This window comes from Oryx dammah, unplaced genomic scaffold (genome assembly GCF_014754425.2).
Source record: "Oryx dammah isolate SB20612 unplaced genomic scaffold, SCBI_Odam_1.1 HiC_scaffold_12, whole genome shotgun sequence".
Lineage (NCBI taxonomy): Eukaryota > Metazoa > Chordata > Mammalia > Artiodactyla > Bovidae > Oryx > Oryx dammah.
Window position 1 is genome coordinate 58,035,726 of NW_024070196.1, and position 24,487 is coordinate 58,060,212.

Here is a 24,487-nt window from a genome sequence, read left to right on the forward strand (position 1 = left end):
ACTCCAGTGTTCTTGCCTGGAGAATCCCAGGGACGGGGGAGCCTGGTGGGGTTGCATAGAGTCGGACACAACTGAAGCAACTTAGCAGCAGCAGCAGTATCTACTTCCACGGCTATTTTTATCTTTTTACAGTTGTTTAAAATTGAGGATCCTTGAATAATATGGGCACAGATTTTTTCCCCCTCTTTACTTTTTTAAAAACATGAATACTTAGCCATCCTCAAACTACTCAAAATATATGGTTTTAGAGATGTAAAATTGGCCTCATTGGTCATAGTACAATTTTTTTCACTTCATGTTTAGGATTTCCTTTCAGGACTAATAATAGCAGCTGTGATAGGAAAATGATTTTTTTTTTATATATAATTTGTTAATTATGTTATGTGAAATGTAACGCTGGTGAGAGGCGTTCATAACATTGCACAGACTATTGTAGTCCTGAAAAAACAGGAATAAATCCAGTGAATGAGAAAAGTGACACCATTGTTGGCACTCTGAAATTCTGTAGTGACTTACATTGTAGCTAAAATCAACCTTATCTTCTTGCTGCGTTCAAGAGGCTTTTCATTGATTTCGGTTAAGAGGAAAAGCCTTTTTTAACTTTAAAAAGAAAAAGAAAAAAGGCAGTACTCTCCAGGCCCTGTGGATTATTAAGATCTTTTAGCAGGCACTTGGCTTTTTCTCTGAGAAAATAGCTGTTAAAGTCAGAAGGAACTCTTTAATAGTTTGCATGGTGTTTGATTAAATGAAGGGAACTGTTGGATCAGTACAGAGTTCCAGATTTAATGGAGTGGATATTTACTTCTATTAATCCCCTATGATTACCATAGTTATATTTTCTATATTATAAAAATAAGTTTTTAGCATATACTGGTTTGCCTTATAAAATGAAAGAGATCTCTGAAAACATAAATTGATTTTTTTGGGAGAAGACTTAAAAGCATGTTATTAAAATATAACTTACAAATGAAACAATATGTGTCTAGCATTGTGGAATAGTTAAATAGTCCTGAGGAGATAAAACTAACTGTGGTACTGGAAGAAATGGCAATGATAGCTACTAACTTTGAAGCATTATTTCCATGCTGGGCATTGTTCAAAGCAGTTTTTTGTATTAACTCATTTTATCATGTCATTGTTGTGTGGTATGGACTATACTAAGATTTCCTGTTTATATGTGGGGAAACTGAGGCATAGAGATGTTAAGAACTCCCAGAAGACACGTAAGTGGAAGAGAAGGGCATCTGGCTCTAGTTCTTTGGTTTTAACCGCTTTATATTGACTTCTGTAGAGAACCTAGAGCACTTATAATAAAATGTGAAATGTGATCTCACAGGTAATAGGCTAAAATCTCTGAGCTGGAGTCATTAGGGCAGTTTGCCTGGAGAACACAAAAGATTAGCACAAGTGTACATAGGAATGTGATAGCAGCCTGAGCACAAAGCAGTGAGTATTTATTTGTGCTGTATGTAGCATAGCAGTAAGCAGCTGTGGGGAGCTGAAAGTTTGTTTGGGAGAGCGGTAGAAAACATGGGCCAGGTTAGTTAGGGTTAGAATTCTGAATGGCAGAGTGTGGATTTGGGAAGCGCGTTTTCTAGAGGGACAGCAGGAGCTCAGACTACCGTGGACGCCTTGTATGTGGGCTCTCAGGGCTGGAGAAGACTCTAGAAGTGGCTCTCCAGTCTGCCTGCCTCTACGCCAAGCTCTGTATTTTAGCTTTGCTGTGATTATCCAGAGCGGGGGTTGCCGCGAGCCAGCATGGGAAATCCCACCCATGACAAAGGTCATGTGGAAGAGACCTGACGGGCAAAGGCGAATCAGGACTCGAGGGACCCCCTTTACCTGCTCGAGCATCTACCCCAAAACCAGAGTCTGTCTTGCTATTTTATGCCTTTCACCAGCTCTTCTGACGTTTACCGGGGGCTATCCCCGACCACCTTTCTCTGAAGGAAATCAACTGAGGGCTCTAGTTAATAAGTCTCCCGGGCATAATAGGAGTGTTTCAATTCAAACCCCTCTGATGGCTCTCTAACTTGCCTGACAGGTTTATCCAGACTTTTACAACTACGCTTGTGATTGTTTATAAACTCCCAACCGCGAGAGGCACGGGAAGCTTAAATAAAGCCTTTCGAGGAGTTAAAATTATTAGAATGGTACTGGTGAAGGGTCTCATTGTTGAGCCAGTGTTTGCTGCCAAGTTTTCATATTGTGTGCATTAATTAACATAGTTGATATATAGAAATATAAGTAGTGGCCTTGATATTAACAACACTAAAACTTGAGTTAATAAATTCTTTCCCTGTTATAGCCCACTGCACCTTTGCCCTATAGGAACGCAACTTTATCTAGTGCTTTCGGAGAATGGCACCTGACGTTAGAAAAAACACTTTTAGAGAAAATAAGCTTTCTGGTTAACTAACGTTTATCAGAAGAAAGAGTTGTAAAATGTTAGCAGGCCTCCTGGCCAGAAGATGATGCCTAAGACCTGTGTATACAGATAGGTATGCATAAAGAAAGCCTGGTCTCGATAAGGGTCAGGACTGCTGACCCTGGATGACTCTGCATCTTCCATTATTCTCTATGTACAACTTAAGGTATAAAAGCTGTCTGTGAAAATAAAGTTGCAGGCCTTGTCATCAAAGCTTGGTTACCCCGGGTCTTTTTTCTCTCTCTTCCTCTTTCCTTTTCAGGTTGATCCCCTGGAGCGCAGGAGCCCTCTGAGTTCACTTTCATGCCTGGGCTTCTAAGACCCTCTCGAGAAAGTGCCCAAGGTGGGGTGCCTTCGCTACACTGAGAAGGTGCCTGTGGCCTACATGAACAGAGCAAGTCCTGTGCAGGGGCTTTATTGGCTTTCTGCATAAACCAAGGAATACCAACCTTTTCTCCTCTATTTTCTTAACTGCAACATTCATTCTCCACCCCGCCACCCCCACCCCCCACCCCCACATCGCTGACGCCGTCTCCCCTGACGGTATTCCTGGGGGTAGTGTGGTGAAACAAAAGCAGTAAAGCAAGTATCACAAAGCTTGGACTGTAGTACCAACTTTTGCACCTCCTTGCTGTAATGACCTTGAAATAGGTTACTTAATCACAGGGTTTCATTTCCTCAGCTATATAGTGGGTTCAGTTTAGTTCAGTCGCTCAGTCGTGTCCGACTCTTTGCGACTCCATGAATTGCAGCACGCCAGGTCTCCCTGTCCATCATCAGCTTCCGGAGTTCACTCAAACTCATGTCCATCGAGTCAGTGATGCCATCCAGCCATCTCATCCTCGGTCATCCCCTTCTCCTCCTGCCCTCAGTCCCTTCCAGCATCAGAGTCTTTTCCAACGAGCCAACTCTTCGCATGAAGTGGCCAAAGTACTGGAGTTTCAGCTTTAGCATCATTTCTTCCAAAGAACACCCAGGACTGATCTCCTTTAGAATGGACTGGTTGGATCTCCTTGCAGCCCAAGGGACTCTCAAGAGTCTTCTCCAACACCACAGTTCAAAAGCATCAATTCTTCTGCGCACAGCTTTCTTCACAGTCCAAGTCTCGCATCCATACTGACCACTGGAAGAGCCATAGCCTTGACTAGACGGACCTTTGTTGGCAAAGTAATGTCTCTGCTTTTCAATATGCTATCTAGGTTGGTCATAACTTTCCTTCCAAGGAGTAAGCATCTTTTAATTTCATGGCTGCAGTCACCATCTGCAGTGATTTTGGAGCCCAGAAAAATAAAGTCTGACCCTGTTTCCACTGTTTCCCGATCTGTTTGCCATGAAGTGATGGGACTGGATGCCATGATCTTCGTTTTCTGAATGTTGAGCTTTAAGCCAACTTTTTCACTCTCCTCTTTCACTTTCATCAAGAGGCTTTTGAGTTCCTCTTCACTTTCTGCCATAAGGGTGGTGTCATCTGCATATCTGAGGTTATTGATATTTCTCCCGGCAATCTTAATTCCAGCTTGCGCTTCTTCCAGTCCAGCATTTCTCATGATGTACTCTGCATAGAAGTTAAATAAGCAGGGTGACAATATACAGCCTTGACGTACTCCTTTTCCTATTTGGAACCAGTCTGTTGTTCCATGTCCAGTTCTAATTGTTGCTTCCTGACCTGCATATAGGTTTCTCAAGAGGCAGGTCAGGTGGTCTGGTATTCCCATCTCTTTCAGAATTGTCCACAGTTTATTGTGATCCACACAGTCAAAGGCTTTGGCATAGTCAATAAAGCAGAAATAGATGTTTTTGTGGAACTCTCTTGCTTTTTTGTAGTTTCACGTAACTGATTCAGGATTTCTGTGACAACCAAGTGAGATATTCTAACTTTTAACTTATTGGACCCATCTAAACTTTTCCTCAGAAAACAATTTGCTAAGCAATAAAGCTACTAAACAGGAATTAAAATACAAGTGAGTGGGAAGACTTTGCTTCTTTCTATTCACCTGATATCAGGTCTCTTCTGGCTTTGGGATCTGTGGCACACTGATGGTTTTTATTCAGCAGGTGTCATTTGGTCACAGGACACTCTGTCAAGTAGGGGAGAGAAACATATTAAGTATAATCATATATGCAAAATGATGCTTGTGAAATAATTATGGCTAAAAAGTGAAATGAAGTTGCTCAGTCATGTCCAGCTCTTTGCAACCCCATGGACTGTAGCCTTACAGGCTCCTCCCTCCATGGCATTCTCCAGGCAAGAGTCCTGGAGTGGGTTGCCATTTCCTTCTCTAGGGGAATCACGCTTTAACCTTTGAGCCACCAGGGAACTAAAGTGAAACTGAAGTCGCTAAGTCGTGTCTGACTCTTTACCACGACCCCATGGACTGTAGCCTACCAGGTTTCTCAGTCCATGGGATTTTCCAGGCAAGAGTACTGGAGTAGGTTATCATTTCCTTCTCCAGGGGATCTTCCCGACCCAAGGATTGAACCCAGGTCTCCTGCATTGTAGGCAGACGCTTTACCCTCTGAGCCACCAGGGAAGCCCAATTATGGCTATGGTAATTCAAAAGAGATTATTGCTGCTTGAGAGTAGTGGGAATGCTTTGTAGAGGAGGAAGTGCTGAAAGAGGGATGTGATGCTGAAATGAAGAGAATTTATTTATTTCAGGGGAAGAGAATACAATGAATAAAGGCATAGAGAAAGAAAAACATGCAGCCACAAAATTTGGTGTTTTTGTAATAAGTATCTGGGCCAGAAATAATAGGAAATAGATCAAAAAGATGGGATGGGACTGGATTACCAAGAGGCTTGCTTGATATGCTTTGGAACTTTAGACCCTGAATGTTGTTAGATGTCAAGATCAGCTATCTTATTGATTATCATAAGGTACTCAGTTCAGTTCAATTTCTCAGTTGGGTCCAACTCCCTGCAACTGCATCGCCTGCATCACGCTAGGCTTCCCTGTCCATCACCAACTCCCAGAATTTACTCAGACTCATGTGCATTGAGTCGGTGATGGCCATCCAACTATCTCATCCTCTGTCGTCCCCTTCTCCTCCTGCCTTGAGTCTTTCCCAGCATCCCAGTGAGTCAGTTCTTCGCATCAGCTGGCCAAAGTATTGGAGCTTCAGCTTCAGCATCAGTCCTTCCAGTCATTTCCTTTAAAGACTGACTGGTTGGATCTCCTGCAGTCCAAGAGATTCTCAAGAGTCTTCTCCAACACCACAGTTCAAAGGCACTCAGCTTTCTTTATAGCCTGACTCTTACATCCATACATGACTACTGGGAAAACCACAGCTTAATTAACTAGACGGACCTTTGTTGGCAAAGTAATGTCTCTGCTTTTGAATATGCTGACTAGGTTGGTTATAGGAGAAGGCAGTGGCACCCCACTCCAGTACTCTTGCCTGGCAGATCCCATGCGTGGAGGAGCCTGGTAGCCTGCAGTCCATGGGGTCGCTAAGAGTCAGACACGAGGCTTTGGCATAGTCAGTAAAGCAGTAGCAGATGTTTTTCTAGAACTCTCCTGCTGTTTCGATGATGTTGGCAATTTTATTTCTAGTTCCTCTGTCTTTTCTAAATCCAGCTTGAACTTCTTGAAGTTCAGGGTTCACGTATTGCTGAAGCCTGGCTTGGAGAATTTTGAGCTTTACTTTGCTAGCGTGTGAGATGAGTGCAATTGTGCGGTAGTTTGAGCATTCTTTGGCATTGCCTTTCTTTGGGAGTGAAATGAAAACTGATCTTTCCAGTCCTGTGGCCACTGCTGAGTTTTCCAAATTTACTGGCATATTGAGTGCAACACTTTCACACACCATCTTTTAGGATTTGAAATAGCTCAACTGAAATTCCATCACCTCAACTAGCTTTGTTCGTAGTGATACTTCCTAAGGCCCACTTGACTTCGCACTACAGGATGTCTGGCTCTAGGTGAGTGATCATACCATCATGGTTATCTGGGTCATGAAGATCTTTTTTGTGTAGTTCCTCTGTGTATTCTAAACACCTCTTCTTATTATCTTCTGCTTCTGTTAGGTCCATACTATTTCTGTCCTTTATTGTGCCCAAAGCAATTTACTACTTTCTGCTCACTACTTTGTAGGAGAGTACAGATTGTGTAGTTTTCAGAGTTTGAAATTATCCCAATCTTCAACAGTTTTTTACCAGATGAGACACTTCAAGATTAAACATGTTTGTATGTTAAAATGTCTTGGTAATAAAATTTCCTGCTGATAATACAAAACAAATCTTTTGGGTGTGCTTGCTTCTCTTAGGCCTTTTTTGATTCCTCAACATCATAGACACTAGGATGATATTCCTAAAAGTGTGAAATCCCATTGCCATGTACAGTGCTGTTTCTAACAAGCATGGGTCATAAATATTTGGTCGTGGTTGTCAAGTAAACTTTACACAGTATTAAAACTTTAATAATAGTGACTTTTAGTTGTTTTGAAAAACCAACAGTGCCGAGTGAAAAACCAAGTGAGAAATAGTTATTTAAATCAGAATAATGATTTAATCAAAATTTTAAACCAAAATAATGATTTTTATTGCTTGTGTGTGTGTGTGAATGTTTGGCATTAAAAAAGTAGTTCAGACTTGCTGCTTAAGAAGAGGTCTGGTTTAATTGACATTTCCGGAAATTGTTCAGATTTCAAGTTGAATAAATGATTTATTGTTACTTTACTGATGTTTTGAGTATTTGCCACATAGTTTTTTCTTAAGCTGAGTTTCTTTGAAGCCTAAAGTTTTATTATTCTTATTGCTTCCTGGAAAACTTCATTTCAGTGACAAATTTGATTCAAAATGAGAGGTTGGCTAGTTGCCACTTCGCTGAAAACATCCCTCTCTTCTTTGTTATACAAACTCCACATTTCCTGAAAGTATTTAGTTTCCATTTGTGCACTTTTAAAAACTGTTTTGCATACCATCCATGTTCTGTAATTGTTAATTTACTTTTGTTAGTTTTTATTATTTAATAGGCAGGAGAATATTGTTCACCACATTTGACCTCCGATTGATTGTAATTATTCTAAAAGTTTAAGGTTTAGCTAAAGATTGTGGCAACCTTACCAGAGGGGCTCTGACTTTCTGAATGTTGAGCAGACTTCTCCAGTGTGTTCTCTATAGCCCATGAAGAGGACATTTGCTGAAACCCTGTATTTATCTAGTCATTTCTTTGGACTCATCTCTGAAGCATTGGCAACAGGGAGGTTAAACTGTAGGCAGTAATCCTGAAATGAGGCTTAAGGGTAGTTGGAATGGGGGTTTGTAAATTATTTAGAACTTCTCTGGCTTCTGCCTGGTGTAATGTTCAAACTTTGGAGTTTGTCCTAACCAGTTATCTCAAGGAAAGTTCTGTTTCTCAAGGACTCTGTTGTTTTGTTGTTGTTCTTCTACTTCACACACACCTTTCTTTTTTTGTTGTTTTTTAAACACATGGAGAATTTATAACCCATTTAAGAAAGAATCTGATCTTAATTTCCCCCTCCACACACAATAAAAAGTAGTGCTGTTTAATTTCATTGACTCCTATGAATTTTAAAACAGAAATAAAGTGAACTTTCAGAGATTGTGAACATATTGGAGTATTTATATTATAGTGGAAAATTGACATTTCACCTTAGTGGTTGTTTTGCTTGTATTATAGAATTAACGGTCTTAGTAGTAAAGTACATATTTGTTTATAAATACTAGGAATTGGCAGTTCAGGAATTTATTAGGTGGTGGTCAGAAATTTAAAATTCAGTATTTTAAAAATCAAATGTCCTCCTTGGTGATACTTAGTCATTTTATTTGGTATGCTTTATGATACCACTTTACACATTAACTCAGTTTTACAGATTGAGATTTTAAAATGTGCATTTAAAAATTTAGCCCACCAGTCCTATATTTAAGTATCTGTGAACTGAACAGTTGCTCATAGGTGATGTTTCATTTAAGAAGTTTATTAAAATATTTAATTGTTCACAGCAGGGTTTGTGAAAATCTCACGTTTTAGCACAAAATCTGCATAGCTGCTTTAACCACTGTGAACTTATTTCCTAATATTTATACCCAAACAGGTATGTTATAAACTGCTGTCACTTGTGGGGTCCCATTAAGTTCAGATGCTTCTCTGGACCTTTTAAAAGTGCTTGTAATACATTTATTTTAATCAGCTTTTCTATCAACAGATTTTTGGTAATGTTTTTTCAGATTTGTAAACTGCAAGAAATATGCAAAAATTCATTCATTCCTTCCTTTGATGAACATTCACACACCTCAGGGAACTTGAAATCTCAAGAAGGGCAACAAACGCCTATCTTTGTACTTGAAGAGCAGCATGTTAGCAGGGTGATCAAAGCGCTGGTGCTCTGCTGGAACTTTAAAGGAAAAGGCACTTTCTGAAGGGGATAGTCCTTGAACACTGACCAGGATTTCAAGGTGGGGACAGTAGTCATGTGAGATGTGTTGTTTGGAGTCCATTGCTTCCCACATTTTGTTTTATGGATTTCTACGTTCATGAGAAGGTATCTCTGTCTCTCTGTTTCTCCCTTCTGTTTTTTATTTGCGTTGTATGTCAGGAATAATACAGTAAAGAATGAGAAATTGACAGGTAGAATAGAGGATAAGCAGAGAGGATAGATAGAATTTGCTGGAGCAGTGTTCTTCAGTAAGCCATAGGAAATGGGGGAAAGTGCAGAAGTGAGAGGTGGCTTTAGATAAGAGCAAAGACATATCTGTGTAATAAGAGAGGAGATAAGAATTGATGAGTACAGATGCAGTAGGTGGTAAATGTGGCATGTGGAATTTCTCCTTCAGTGGTTTTTAACTATCATTGAAAAAAGAAGCAAGGTCATCTCTTGAGAGCAAAGATAGAGGAAGAGATGTCAGAGGCTTGTAGAGGGCAAAGAAGAAAAGGGTTAGTCTTGCAGGAGAGCAGTAAAGTGAAGTGCCTCTGGAAAAGTGATTTAATTCTCTGCATGATGGCGGGAGCCCACTTAAGTTGTGGTTTTGAATTTAAAGTATCACCAGTTTGTGTGGGTTTGGGTTTCATGTAGTCACATTCAACTGTATAGGTTGAAGCACTGATTAGGTGGAGAGTTGGATTTAACTGGAGTTTTGTCAGAGTGTACAAGGACATGAGAGAGGGCCAAGGCAGTTGAAGGTTCATGCACAGAGTGACTCTAATGAGCGACCATGGAATTTCAACTAGGAGAAGGCATAAGAATGAGGGACAAGAAAGGTGGTGGGACCTGTGGGTTACGAACTCCACAGTTTTCCAGTTGCCTGAAGTTCACTGTGGTAATACCAATTTGAATTATGATTTTAGGCCTTACTGTTGGTAGTAAGGGTGCGTTAACCATGGCCTCCCTACCCCCACCCCCACCCCGCCAAAAAAAAGTTTATTTTGAGATTCTCCTAGTATTCCATTTTTTTGAAGGCATAATCTATAGAAATACATTTCCCCCCCTTTTGTTCCATCTCACAAACATTATTTTAGTTAAAACTTTGGTTTACTTTAAAGGAATTATTGTTTTCCAGTGTAATTTGTGGTAACATGAGTGTTTTTTATTCTTGTTGTCTAAACTGCTGGTGCCAGATTCCAGTTGGATGATATGCAAAGGAAATTTAGGTTTAGGTGATGTCATGTGTAATCTCAAACAGAGGACCAAATGCTTGAATGAGAATTTTTTAAAAAGTTAGATTACACCTTTTTTTTTCCTTAAAAAAGAAAATGTTCATAAATGTTATATTTAGATAAAATTTCAAGATATGTTTCTGTTTAACAAGGAACTCCTTTCCAAGTTTTTTTAGAAGTTGTTTTCTACATATAAACATTGTAATTATATGGTAAGGAGGAACTACTACAGTTTTGATTAGCCCTTTAGGTATGATTAGTGCTGAAGGCAGTTTAAAATATATATTACTGTAAGTAAATTTCTTTTGGATCCCCTTAATTAAGATTCTACCTTTTCTTGCACACAAATTGGTGTAATAGTGATACTTAGAATTACTGGACCTGTGTCTTATAGTAGGTGAGGGGGATGGGGCCTGGGGCATCTTCTTAGGGACTTGTTAGCAGCGTGGATAATCCATCTGTGTCGGCTTCTCAACCTTGGCACTGATGATATTTTGGGCTATAATTCTTCCTTTAGAGGGCTGTCCTGGGCACTGTAAGATGTTTAGCCACATCTTGGGCCTTGATTCACTAGTTGCTCAGTCTTGACAATCAGAAACTTTGACCTGAGAGGTCAAAATTGCCTCAGGTTGAGTACCAGTGATTTACGGTAATAGAAGAGGGACCGAGGTTCTGGCGTTTGGGTAGAGGTGGAGTTCTGCATCTGTGGAAATTATTTTCCAGTTACTTTCTCTATTGAAGTGGAAAGTCAAGTCATGAGAGAAAGAACAAAGGGCAGGCAGGCGGCTGTTTTGTAGTTTTGTCTTTGTTCTGTGGTGGTTGACACTGCAACACTCTCATTTTAGAAATTTATCTTGATCGATCAAGATACAGTCCCAGTAACACTTAAGCCTGACATGGTCAGCTGTAATCTTTATAGACTTATTCAACAAGTCATATTTTTCTATGTATATCCAGTCGACTTATTTAAAAAATGAAGTTCTCATTCTTTTTGATTTGACTTTGGGCATATCTAACCATTTGTTCAATTCAGAAAATATTTCTGTCCTTGCCTTCTGTTGAGCCTCACTTACTTTGCTTGCTTTCTTCTCCACTTTCTTGAGTTCCATTGCACCGATAGGCAATAATATTAATAAAGAGTCTTTTGTTGTAAACAGCAGCAGGTTGGAGTTTTATGACCAAGGCAGTGTGGTCAAGCCACAGAGACCGAGGTGAAATCCATAAAAGTTGTTCCAGTTAGCAGTTTGTGTTGAAGACGGCCAAAAGGAAATCACTTAGATTATAGAGATACTCAAGTAAAGAATGTTGACAGTTATGAGATATGCTGCTGCTGCTAAGTTGTTTCAGTCGTGTCTGACTCTGTGCGACCCCATAGACGGCAGCCTACCAGGCTCCCCCGTCCCTGGGATTCTCCAGGCTAGAACACTGGAGTGGGTTGCCATTTCCTTCTCCAATGCAGGAAAGTGAAAAGTGAAAGTGAAGTCAGCTCAGTCATGTCTGACCCTTAGCGACCCCCTGGACTGCAGCCTACCAGGCTCCTCCGCCCATGGGATTTTCCAGGCAGGAGTACTTGGAGTGGGGTGCCATTGCCTTCTCCTATGAGATATGACCAGCATCTTTTAACTGGTGTTTACTGTTGTGTCATTGGCATCTTCTACAACAACCCTTTCAGGTAATTACTTAAAATCCTTTCAATAGCTATGCATATAGATTCAAAATACAGCTGGTGGTAGCCGGGTAAGTAACTACTAATTCTGTAATGAGTGAGTGTTCCATGGAGAATGGCCATATCATCTGTAGTGTACTTCAAGATTTTACCATGAATCTTTTTGGTTTCTCCTTCCTTCTCCCTTTTCTTTCTTCTAGTGTACTCTCCTGTAACTAGAAGCAATTTGTGTCCTGCTCAGGTATGTGGATGTCCCCATTACATGACACGACTGTTGGACCTTGAGAAACCTTCCCACTTATCCTTAACCCATATACACAATATTATTTTTCATCTGCGTCAGCAGTTTCTCTGACTTTAAATACAGGCAGAATGAGTTTTATATTAAAATTCTATTTTACAATATGAGTTAAGAAAAAGTCTCCACTACTTCTTGACATGAAACTGCTCTCTTTTTAAAAAACCATGTACATATACACACATAAGTAACTGGAGATTTTAAATCTTTTTTTATTGTTTATTTGTTTATATTTTTTAATATAAATTTATTTATTTTAATTGGAGGTTAATTGGTTTACAATATTGTATTGGTTTTGCCATACATCAACATTAATCCCCCATGGGTGTACACGTGTTCCCCATCCTGAACCCCCCTCCCACCCACCACCCTCCTCATACCATTCCTTTGGGTCATCCCAGTGCACCAGCCCCGAGCATCCTGTATGGGAAGAACTTCTTAAACAATTTTGGACCTAAGAAGCAACCATAATTACTCATTACCTTTCCACTTTGAGTAACTGTTCTGCTTTCAGTACTCCCCTTTTATACAAGCAATTTATGTGTGTATTTTCAAAGTGCATATTCCGTGGAGAAAATAAGTATACTTTAAAATGGGTAGTGAAGAATATTAATTCACTTCACAAAAATTCATTCTGATAAAGATTGCTTTGCTTACATAGCAAAACTGTATAGTCTCCAATAAGTTCTTTTTTTTTTTCAATAAGTTCTTTATATTAATTCAGAACCCACTTAACAAAAATGTTAGATTTTTTCTCATTTCACACTCCCTTTCAAATGCTGAGTCATCAGAATATCTTAGGAGTGAATATTGAGTTCGATTGAGCCCCCAATGTTTGGAATTCCTAATATGTGCTGCATACTGCAAGGCTGATTAAGATACACCTTTGTTGAGAGACTCGGTAGGTGATCAGTCAGGAAGGATGTTATTCTTTACAAAAGAGGTGAAGACAAGGTAAGGGGTGGTTGCTGCTGCTGCTAAGTCACTTCAGTCGTGTCCGACCCTGTGCAACCCCATAGACTGCAGCCCACCAGGGTCCCCCGTCCCTGGGATTCTCTAGGCAAGAATACTGGAGTGGGTTGCCATTAAGACTCTAGGTCTTCCTAAGTGTGAAATTAGGATCATTTGTCAAATTGTATAAATATTTCAGTACAAAATACTCTGTTATTAAAGTACTTGGTTGAGTACCATAGAGGAGTATAACATCTGGCCATCAGAAATGTAACACAAGTCTGTAGCGTTAACTCTGAAAATTCTGTAATCTGTGTTAAGAATTTTGCTTTGGACATTTCAGTGAAATAATTGTTGTTCTAAAATTCAGGTTGCTGTTGGTAATTTGATTTATTTCGGACACTGAGTTCTAAATGTGAAAATGTACTCTTTTAATGTGCTACTTTTTTTATATGATAGATTTATATTTTGGTGTGTTTTTAATAATATAAAATTAACTATGCAGGGAGGTAATCAGTAATGAAAGAGGCCTGTTAAATATAGTAAGAATAGTGTGGTTGGGTACCAAATTAATAATGTCAATATAAGATGAAATTTTAAAATTATACTCGAGAAATTTTCATGTGAAATGTCTGAGATTTAAGTCAAAGTAATGTTTCTAAGTACTTAGACACAGGGAAAATAAGAATCACATTGGGAAGACAGATGAATAACTATAAAAGTAGATGTAAATTATGTAAAAAGTTTTATATTATGTGGTGATTGTTTCTAATTTGTATACTTGTAGCTGAAACTTTATTGCTTAGCCAGTAAAAAACCTTCATCTCTTCAGGTTATTATCTTGTCCATATATGTAGTGTAGAACTTTGGTTTACCTTTACCTGCAAATATGGAGTATTGTTCTCACAGTTAATGTAAGTGTTTACACTGGGTTATCCTAGCTTTGCCATTCTTCCTCTTTCTCATACATAGTGTGAAAGTGAAGGTCGCTCAGTTGTGTCCGATTCAGTCCATGGAATTCTCCAGGCCAGAATACTGGAGTGGGTAGCCTTTATAGGATTATTCTCTCAGTTGACCCCTTATATAGATAGTCCTTTTTCCTTTTGATTCCTGTAATACATTGTGTGATACTGAAATATTTGGTTTTGTTAATTTGGTAAGGTGGAAATGATAATAGAATTGGTTGTATGGGTGATATTTTGTCAGTCATTGGGCCAGTATTTAGAAACATTTACCAGTTTTGTTGCATCTCACATTTCTCTTATCTTGATATCTAACAGACACTCTGTAAGGAAGTCCAGGAAAGGAAGTGTAGTATATTAAATATCTCTGATTAAATAGTCTTGCCATGCTTTCAAGGGAAGACAGAGACAAACTATGAAACAGGGATGTGTACTTTTTATTATAGCATATATGTGTTTTATCATATTATGTTTAAAATACCTCTTTTACTACCCTGTATCCTACCATGTTAAAATAAGACAGTACTATGTCTGTTTCTGAATCATGGTGACATAGTTTCTTGACTTTGTTGTTCTCTCTGCTTGTAGTGGTTTTATTGCTGTATGTGGTAATTACATTCAAAGAACACCTACAGTGCCATGCTTAGCCAAGTTATGTTTAACCATTGCAGTTCTTATTTTGAGATCTTAGAGTCATGTTTTTAAAAACATGATAGGTGCTTTTGATTGAAAAAAATTCACTTTGAATCTGTACTTTTTTCTGTGGGTGAGAGTTTCTTAGGTTGAGGATCACTAGTTTGGGAAACTTCTTTTTTCTTTTTCTTTGCTTCTAGTGTGCCATGCCCCTGTTTCCAAAGATGAGCAAGGCATATTTTCTGATCAATTATATCACAATCTGTGATGCTGTCTATAAAAGCTGTTAGCTCTGGGACTGGGAGAGACAACTGTTGTCTTCTGTGGGAGCTCAGAAGAACACTTGTTTTTTGCCTTAAATGATTTGGAAGGAAGCATAATGAGGGAATGCTTATTCCTTGGAAGACACTGTGTCAAGAGGGATGGAAACTCATGTATATTGAAATTTTCCTTTGTGCTAGACAGTTTATGAGGCATCTTCCTGTATGTTATCTCAATTATTATCCTTAACGGTTATGCTATGATGTATGAAGTGTTCTGAGTCTCCCGAGGTTCCAGTACATTTTTAGGGTTACACAGGTGTGAAGTGAAGGCTCATGACCACTCAGTTTTAAGGTGGTGAAGCTAGGGCTCTAGAAGTTTTTGACTTCAGATCTTTTTTTTAGTATGCTTTGTTGCCTTGGGGTAGATGCTTAGTATTCCAGATAAAGTATCTAGTAGGGAGTAGAAGATTACCTAAATTCTGTAAAATGTACTTTCATTTTCTGTGGCCATTTACTGAAAGCTGGAGGTTTCTCATTTCTAGAGAATAAAAACTGGAAGATGTTCTTTCAGATATATTTACTTGTCTGGAATATATGGCAAGAAGGATCTTTTTGGTAATGATGTCACTAGTTACTCCAAATAATGCAGTTGCACTTTGTTATGACCTTTCTCATTGAAGGTGAAGGGAGAAAATCACATGCTGGTATCTGACTGAATTTTTTACATCTGAAAACGAGGTTCTTTCATTTCAGAAGGGAACTCTTTGGTCCTTTTCTTGAGTCATTGACTTAGAGGTAAGCAATTGTACAGAATTTTAACTTCTGTGCAAATTAGGGATATCTGTTGGGGAACTTACACCCAAGTGGGTCTTGATTGAGTCTTTCATGGCCCAGAAGGAGATTCTGCAGTTTTATGTCCCTGGACTTTGCCTGTGGTTTTTGTCTCATTAAGCACTTGTTAATTTAGAAACAAAAACAACGGAAATTTTCGATAATGAGAAAGAAGTCATATTTATAAAATCTGCTTAAAGCTGATTTAACAAATAATAATAAAGTTGAGAGTTTTCAAAAGTTTATCTTTGGTCAGTGTATCTGATTGACAGGATAAAATGTAATAAGGATAAAGGTGAAACCCTAAGGTTTTAAAAAAGCAGATTGCCAGGTATAGATGGAGGAGCTGGGGCTTGACAGTATTGTGAGTAAAAGAAAAGAAGCTGGATGTTTTGGTCCGTGCCTAATGAAGTTTCCATGATACCTAGTCTGTCTTGATATAAGCATTGTATTCAGATCAGGGTACTTGAATAGTTTTACTGCTCTCTCTCTTCATTGGAGATGTCTGGAATCAGATGCTCATGTTGGAAAGCTTCATTCTAAGGACTTTGGAAACCGGAGCCATGGCAGGACAGAAGGGTTGGTTGGGCTGCGGCTGAGTCTGGGGACTGTGTCGAATGAGGAATGGCTACAGCAGTTAGATATATTTACGCTGGACTTTTAGAGACATAAAATAGTCTCTGTTGTAAACAAAAAATTATTTTGTATTATTTTCCAAGAAGTAGATGTAAGTTACAGGACTACAGATTTAACTTAGTATAAGAATTATTAGAGGTCTTTATAAATTCATTGTCTCATGAGGTAGGGAGCCTCCATCTTCCTAGCAAAAACAAATCTGTGGCAGAGAGGCCATTTGGCTATCTCTTAACAAGGCTTTCCACGACTTGGCGACTGAAGGACAACAAGCCTTTGCAGTGCAAGTTTTTTAGATGCTTACTCAACAACCCATAGAAGTTGATTTATAATCCATCAGTTTCAAATATGATCTGCAGTCATAGGGGTGAGAGGGAGTCCTTTAGTCTCTTTCAGGAACTGAAAACAATTTTTGTAATCTTTGCCTTTTTCACTGTGTTGAAATTCGCGCCGATGGTACAAAAGCAATGGTGTGTCAAACTGCAGGTGCCTTATGAAATTAAGGCAGAGGTATCAAACTGTATTAGTTGTCATTGTTTTATTCTTTATTGCCACACATTCAAAGAAGACAGTACCTTATATTTAAGTGTCACTGATCAAGACATAAAAATTATTAACTGTATTAAGTCTTGACCCTTGAGTATGTGTCTTTTTAATACTGTGAGAGAAACTACAAGCATATACATACATCAGACACTTATGCTCAGGGTGGTTATCTCAGGAGTAAGCATTTGTGCAGTTATCTAAATTTTGTGTTAAATCAGCTGCTTTCTTGGTTTTCAAAGAGCAACTGACAAACTATAGTTTCAGACCTAGGTATTAGGCAGATATTTTCTCCAAAATGAACTTGAAGTGAGCTTGTCAAGGAAGACTGATGTATTTGTTGCTTATCATAAAATTAGTGATTTCATGTGAAAATTATAGTTTAAAAACTTGTATCAGCTACTGTGTTTTCTTAGGTTCCCAGTACCTAAAGATTTTTCTGATAAGATCTTTGGAGATAATAGTAAGTGTGATTTTATTTTTGGATATTGTATGGTAATGGTAACCCCGTCCAGTGTTCTTGCTTGGAAAATCCCATGGATGGAGGAGCCTGGTGGGTTACAGTCATGGGGTCAAAAACAGTAAGACAGGACTGAGTGGACTTCAGTTAATGGTAAAATGTGTCAGCAGATAGAAGACCTGCATAGCTCAGAAAGAGGATTTTCCAGACAATCAGTGCATGATGTTACAAAATCATGCATTGAGTTAACAGGTTCATTTAGAGGGCAAGGCAAACAGTGGGGTTTTAATGTTACAGATGATGGAAAGTTCATTGATACAGGTTTTTAGATTGTACTAATGTTTCTTTGGAAGGAGTGATGCTAAAGCTGAAACTCCAGTACTTTGGCCACCTCATGCGAAGAGTTGGCTCATTGGAAAAGACTCTGATGCTGGGAGGGATTGGGGGCAGGAGGAGAAGGGGACGACAGAGGATGAGATGGCTGGATGGCATCACCGACTCGATGGACATGAGTCTGAGTGAACTCCAGGTGTTGGTGATGGACAGGGAGGCCTGGCGTGGTGCGATTCATAGGGTCACAAAGAGTAGGACACGACTGAGCGACTGAACTGAACTGAATGTTTAGAGGCTTCCTGGTGGCTCAGATGGTAAAGCGTCTGCCTACAATGTGGGAGACCCGGGTTTGATCCCTGGGTCGGGAAGATCCTCTGGAGAAGGAAATGGCATCCCACTCCAGTACTCTTGCCTGGAAAATCCCATGCACGGAGGAGCCTGGTAGGCTACAGTCTATGGGGTTGCAGAGTCGGACATGACTGAGCGACTTCAACTCACTCAATGTTTAGAAGCTACCATTTATCAGCTTTTGGTATAACACAGCTAATTCTAAGGATTATTAAAATGTTCCTTTCTTCTCCAAGTACCTATTTGCATGGAGTTGGATTTTTTTTGTAAACTTTAACCAAGACAGCATATTACATTGTATTGCATTTAGAAGCAGATCAACAATTCAGTTGTCTTCTATTAAGGCAGACTTAAAAGTGGTTAGCAGTAATGAAAATCAGCACCCCTTTACTCAACTAATTTTGGTGAATATAGTTATTTTTCCTATGAATAATATATTGTGTGATGATATATAAGTGTAAAGGGATCCATTACTCTCGGTGCATGACTTCAGCTTTATATTTTCATCAGTTTGCCTAGGTATGATCCAGCTCTGGGAAACTGAGACACTTTCAGAAAGAAGTTGATTTATAATCCGCAGTGCTTGTCAGTTAATTGACAGTGGAGTGAATTGGGAAAGCTTGTTGCTCTCCAACATGCTTTTTCATTGTATCTTGGTACCTGGGAAACTAAATTAGCAGTGTTAAAGGATTGCTTGGTGAACATGAGATCAAAGGAATTAAATGTTTTCTGGGACATAGTATACTGTGTCCTTGCTGCACATTAGTGAGCACCTCTCTGCTGTCTAGTGTCTCTTATGTTTACCATGTTTCTGTTTTGGACAGGCTCCTTTTAAATTCTTTTATATATATATATATGTATATATGTATGTATGTATGTATGTATTTCCCAAACCCCATCGTCTCATAATTGATTCAGTGCTGTAATGTTTTTCTAAGGCCAGACTCTGATCACTTTGATTCAGCTCACCAGACATCTTAGTCCTGTCACATTTTGAAGACTCCTTCAGGCAACTTACGCTTCTTCTTTTCATTTCAGAGTGTTCCCTCCCCCCCGCCCCACCTCCACCCTGACCCCCGACCTTGTCTGTAGCAGCTGGTGGGTTTCCATTTGGATCATGTTCTTTTAAAAAGTATTTCAGAGTCTATATTATAGGCCTGGCACTTTTTTTTAACTCCCTCCTACAATCATTGCTGGAATTGTTTAAACAGATAACTGTCTTTTTAGGCTTGTTGAAGAAGAAAATTCTAATTTTAGTTTGCATCTTGGATATTGGGAGTTTATAAAACAGGGAGACTTCCAGGAAGTATCTTGTGGGATTAAACAGTTGTTTTTGTAGACTTGGTTGTATTCTATAGGCTTTGGGGTTACTCACATTTAAAACAGGTTTAATTTTCTCACCTTCCTTCTGATTGGAGGCCAGGAAATATGTGGGGAGAGGAGCCTAATAGTTTCTCATCACAAAGATTTATGCTGTTTATTTGTTCATTCATTTAGAAAATGTTTCCTAAGCACCAGGTACTATTCTAGGAGTTAAAGAGGTGTTACTTCTGTTTAGTACTCTTATTTGTCATCATAATTAATTTAGTTAAATCATTAGATAAAACTAGTTTAGTCACATTGAAGATTTTTATATGTAGGAATAAAAATGTCTTCATTTTGAACTTAAAGAACTACATTCACATAAAGATCTTCATTTTATACTTCCAGCAGGTGGGTAGCATAAGATCAGGTTGTCTTAATAGATATTGGTGATAGACTTAGTACATGTAGCTTAGATGGCCTATGAAAATTTACATGTGCTGAATTTTTTACAGTATTACAAGATTTTCTAAGTTGTATATATTTTAAAAGCTAACATGTATTTTATCTTGAATATTTTAAATGTGGTGAAAATGTCTAGAAAATGTCATTCTTTGAATAAACATCATTAAATAAACTTGTTGGTTAGTTCATATGGATTTTTATAAAATACAGTCAATCAGTTCCAGGCACAAAAAGCAGTGTTATAGCTATTAATGTGATCAATACACATCAAAAGGAAATGCTAGCAATGAAGCAATAATGAATAAGGAAGTAAAGGAAATAAAAATATAGGTGAGGAAGGAACACACTGGAATGTCTACATGGCAGTAACACAGTGTTTTTTAAGGTAACTAAGTTTAAAATTGGTTACTATTTGACATTGTGTAGTCCAGTCTCTCTAAGTTGTGTCATAAGGGAATACACATAATATGATGAATTGATCTCTTGACACTTCAGAATAATCTCTACATAAAACAAGTACTTGTAAGTGATGGCCCTTACTTAGAGAATAAAATTTTAAGAAGTGTGAATATTATGGGGAAAAATTAAACCTCCACATCCTAAATCAGTATAACTACAATGAGGAAAAATGAATTATACACTATCTGCTGGGCTGTTGATTATGACATTTTTATATTAAAGTATTACGTCCTTAACAGGCTGGCATCTAATCTGCGTCCCAAATTAAAATGAAAAAAAAAAATCAGTTGTTTAATCTGCCTTCTTTTAAGGAGTCCTTTTATGTATAAAAAATCATATTATTCCTTTCTTGCCAAAAATTTCAACCCTAGTATCTTTTTATCTAACTTTTTATCTTAGTGAATTAAAATATATTCTGTAAACCATTTTATTCCCTTCAGGAAGTTGCTTTACTTTCTGAGTTGTCTTTTCTACCTCTTTTCCTATCCATTTCTTTATTTTTATAAATTCATCTTTAATCCTTTGTCTCTCTGAAGCACAGTCTAGTTTTTAAAGATTTAATTCTAGAATAGCTTCTTATTTTTATGCTGTAAATTCATGGGTTTATATTTGAAGAATTTTATCTTCATACTCGAAGTCAAAGGGTGAAAAATTTGATCCCTAAAGAGGAGTTTTGCCAAATTTCCAATTCAATGAAAGTAAATTGTTGTGGGATTGCAACTGAAAAATGTGGTAATAAATTTTCTTACTGAAAGATGTATACTGATTTTTTAATCACCCCTTTTCACTCACTCACTCAGCAGTTATTAACTGCTCAGTTTGTAGCAGTCACTGTGCTGTAAGCACTGGGGAATATAGTGGTGGATGCAAACAAACTTGAACTTTTGCGGTCTTTGAATTTAAACCGTTGGGTAGATGTAGGCATTGGGAAAGTCACATAAATACACATAAAAAAATCACAACTGCCGTAAGTACAGAAACTGGATTGTATGGTGCTATGTAGATAGTACGGGACTTAATCAAAGAAAATCAGTTGTCTGAGGAAGTGGTGTTTGAACTAAAATGTGAAAGCAGAGTAGACTTGAAGTGGATAAAGAGAGGAGTGACAGTATTTCTGTGGCAGATATGATAGCAGCCCTTGGTAGCAGGAAGCTCTGTGTATTCAGGAATGGAAGACCAGTGTGGCTGTAGCAGAGAAAGTGCCTGAGAGAGTGTTATCAGATGAGACAGATCGATCTGAGTGTCAGTGGGTGCAGGCCAGGCACGCTGGGTCACAGATGGCTCTCCAGACATGATAAGGGCTTATCCTAAGAGCTAGGGGAATTGGTGTTATGTATTTTAAGCAAGAATTGGGTGTGGGGGCGCTGAGGGAATGTGTGCAGATGAGCATTGAGAAAGGAAAGGTGTGACTTGGTGCAGAATTTAGTGTGCAAGGTGGATAGAAGAGTGTGTGACCAAAAAGAGGGTATGGACATTCTGCTCAGGAAGCTTGTATAGTCTTCCAAGGAAGCGATAATGCCTTTTTTGTTGTTGTTGGTTTTTAAAAATTGCTGTAAGCCCCCTTTCCGAGGCAGTTTCTAGCACGTTATTGCGTTAGAAGCTTGGATGTTATTTATCCCAGTGTTTTCCTGCAGCACCAGTGCAGAAGGCTGCTTGTTTCTTTGGATTATTAACACAGATATAATCCGAAAGCAGCTGTATGAATGCTAGTATTCGTAAGCATGCATTGTAATGTGCTTTTGGGAAACTGATTAAAAATGTGTGAGTATAAGGTGATCCTTAATTGGTTTATATTCCAGCTACACATTTTGCAGGTCACTACTGGGGCAGTGTAAGCTTCCGACATAAACAGATGACTAAAAGTGACCATAAGTTGAAACCCTTATTGGTACAGAATAGTCCTTGAATTGTATGCTAGCTGCAGCCTACACTTAAGGCACTTAAAATGAATTCGTTACCTAGGCTTTACTGTTTTGCTCCTTGCTGTGTCTGAAACTAGCTTACTCCCTTACAGATGTAAATTATGGTAGCAGTTATTTATCACTAAGCTGTGGTCCTGTGTGTAATTGTCAGTGTACAAATACTGAAGCTGTAGCAGAAACCTATTGCCCTCTTCTTTGGCAAATGTGACTGAGAGTGGGAGATAATGCCTGAAGACTTTAGCCAAATAGCCATCTGTTCAAAGTGCCTTGTTTTAAAATGTAGGGACTCATGTCACATCAGTCAGAAGAGGCTCTTTGCAGCTGCAGAAGCTTCTGTTGCAGTTAAATAAATAAACAAAAAGTGTTTCTCCTTCATATTTTACTGCTCTGTTCCTAAGTCTCTTTTTGTTGTTGAATTTTTTTCTTTTGTGTACATAGGATTTTGATTGAGGACATTGAATTGTTTATCGACAGGAGGGTTCAGCTCATGAGTGAATGGTCTGAGAATATTAAATGCTTTTTTGGGGGGCAATCTCTGAAGTAATAAAAGGTAAAACTGAGAGGGAGAAATGATTTAATTATTTTTATTGATGCACATGGTTATGTGCCTTGGCACATAGTGCAGATAAGAGAATGACATGGACAAGGAGCAGCAAATAGGTCCCCGTGAAGTAAGCTCACCCACAATATTTGAACTCAGTATAATTTAGGAATCTGTGAGTGGACCTGTATCTTTTTAAATATGTAAAGTTTTATGATAAATATTACATAGGCCAACTTGCATTGTAGTTTAAAGTGTTTTTCCCTCTTCCCCAAGAGTCTCAGTTTTACATCTTTTATCGTGTGATGCCTTCTATGGTTGAAAAAAATCATTGTTTTATTCTTTTGATATTATAGGCTTTGAAAATGCATTGTTATTATGTGTTTCATTACTACTAAAGGCCTGCCAACTTGAAGATATTACTGGAGAGTCAGTTTAGTCTGTTTTGTAAAAGTTTTAAAAATACAATTTCAGGTTAATTCACCTCTAAGCAAGTGTTGTGTGTTATATTTATGTACTTTTTTTTTATTTAGGAAACCTTTACTGTGAATCTTTGTAAAAACCGTTTCCATGTACATTTAAAATTTATTCACCTTATAAACAATGCAGTTATCACAAATATTTATTATATAAAGAGAGGTGTAGTTAATAAGTATTTTGGCTTTAATATATATTTTTCATTAATAAGGGTGATATTATAATTAGTAGCTGAGAAAAGAGAAGCTAAAGGCAAAGGAGAAAAGAAAAGAAATACCCATTTGAATGCAGAGTTCCAAGGAATAGCAAGGAGAGATAAGAAAGCATTCTTCAGTGATCATTGCAAAGAAATAGAGGAAAACAATAGAATGGGAAAGACTAGAGATCTCTTCACAAAAGTTAGAGATACCAAGGGAACATTTCATGTAAAGTTGGGCATAATAAAGAACAGAAATGGTATGGACCTAACAGAAGCAGAAGATATTAAGAAGAGGTGTTTAGAATACACAGAAGAATTATACAAAAAAAGATCTTCATGACACATAATCACAGTGGTGTGATCACCCACCTAGAGTTAGACATCCTGGAGTGCGAAGTCAAGTAGGCCTTAGGAAGCATCACTACGAACAAAGCTAGTGGAGGTGGTGGAATTCTAGTTGAGCTATTTCAAATCCTAAAAGATGATGCTGTGAAAGTGTTGCACTCAATATGCCAGCAAATTTGGAAAACTCAGCAGTGGCCACAGGACTGGAAAGATCAGTTTTCATTTCACTCCCAAAGAATGCTCAAACTACTGCACAATTGCATTCATCCCACACGCTAGCAAAGTAATGCTCAAAATTCTCCACGCCAGGCACAGTATGTGAACTGTGAACTTCCAGATGTTCAAGCTGGATTTAGAAAAGGCAGAGGAACCAGAGATCAAGTAGCCAACATTTGTTGGATCATCGAAAAAGCAAGAGAGTTCCAGAAAAACATCTACTACTGCTTTATTGACTATGCCAAAGCCTTTGACTGTGTGGATCACAATAAACTGGAAAATTGTGAAAGAGATAGGAATACCAGACCACCTGACCTGCCTCCTGAAAAATCTGCATGCAGATCAAGAAGCAACAGTTAGAACTGGACATGGAACAATAGACTGGTTCCAAATCAGGAAAGGAGTACATCAAGGCTGTATACTGCCACCCTGCTTATTTAATTTATATGCAGAGTACATCATGAGAAATGCCAGGCTGGATGAAGCACAAGCTGGAATCAAGATTGCCGGGAGAAATATCAATAACCTCAGATACGCAGATGATACCACCCTAATGGCAGAAAGCGAAGAAAAACCCAAGAGCCTCTTGATGAAAGTGA

At 38.4% G+C, this 24,487-nt stretch overlaps 1 protein-coding gene and 1 long non-coding RNA gene across 3 annotated transcripts in view; both read left to right on the forward strand.

Annotated features, from left to right (window-relative positions):
* Positions 1-24,487, forward strand: part of MED13L (mediator complex subunit 13L) — a 283,774-nt gene that overhangs the window by 76,255 nt on the left and 183,032 nt on the right. The gene's annotated exons all lie outside the window — the stretch shown is intronic.
* Positions 2,554-11,032, forward strand: LOC120871588. The gene is made up of 3 exons (XR_005723058.1): positions 2,554-2,632; positions 3,189-3,196; positions 11,021-11,032. It is a non-coding gene; the product is annotated as an uncharacterized LOC120871588 (long non-coding RNA).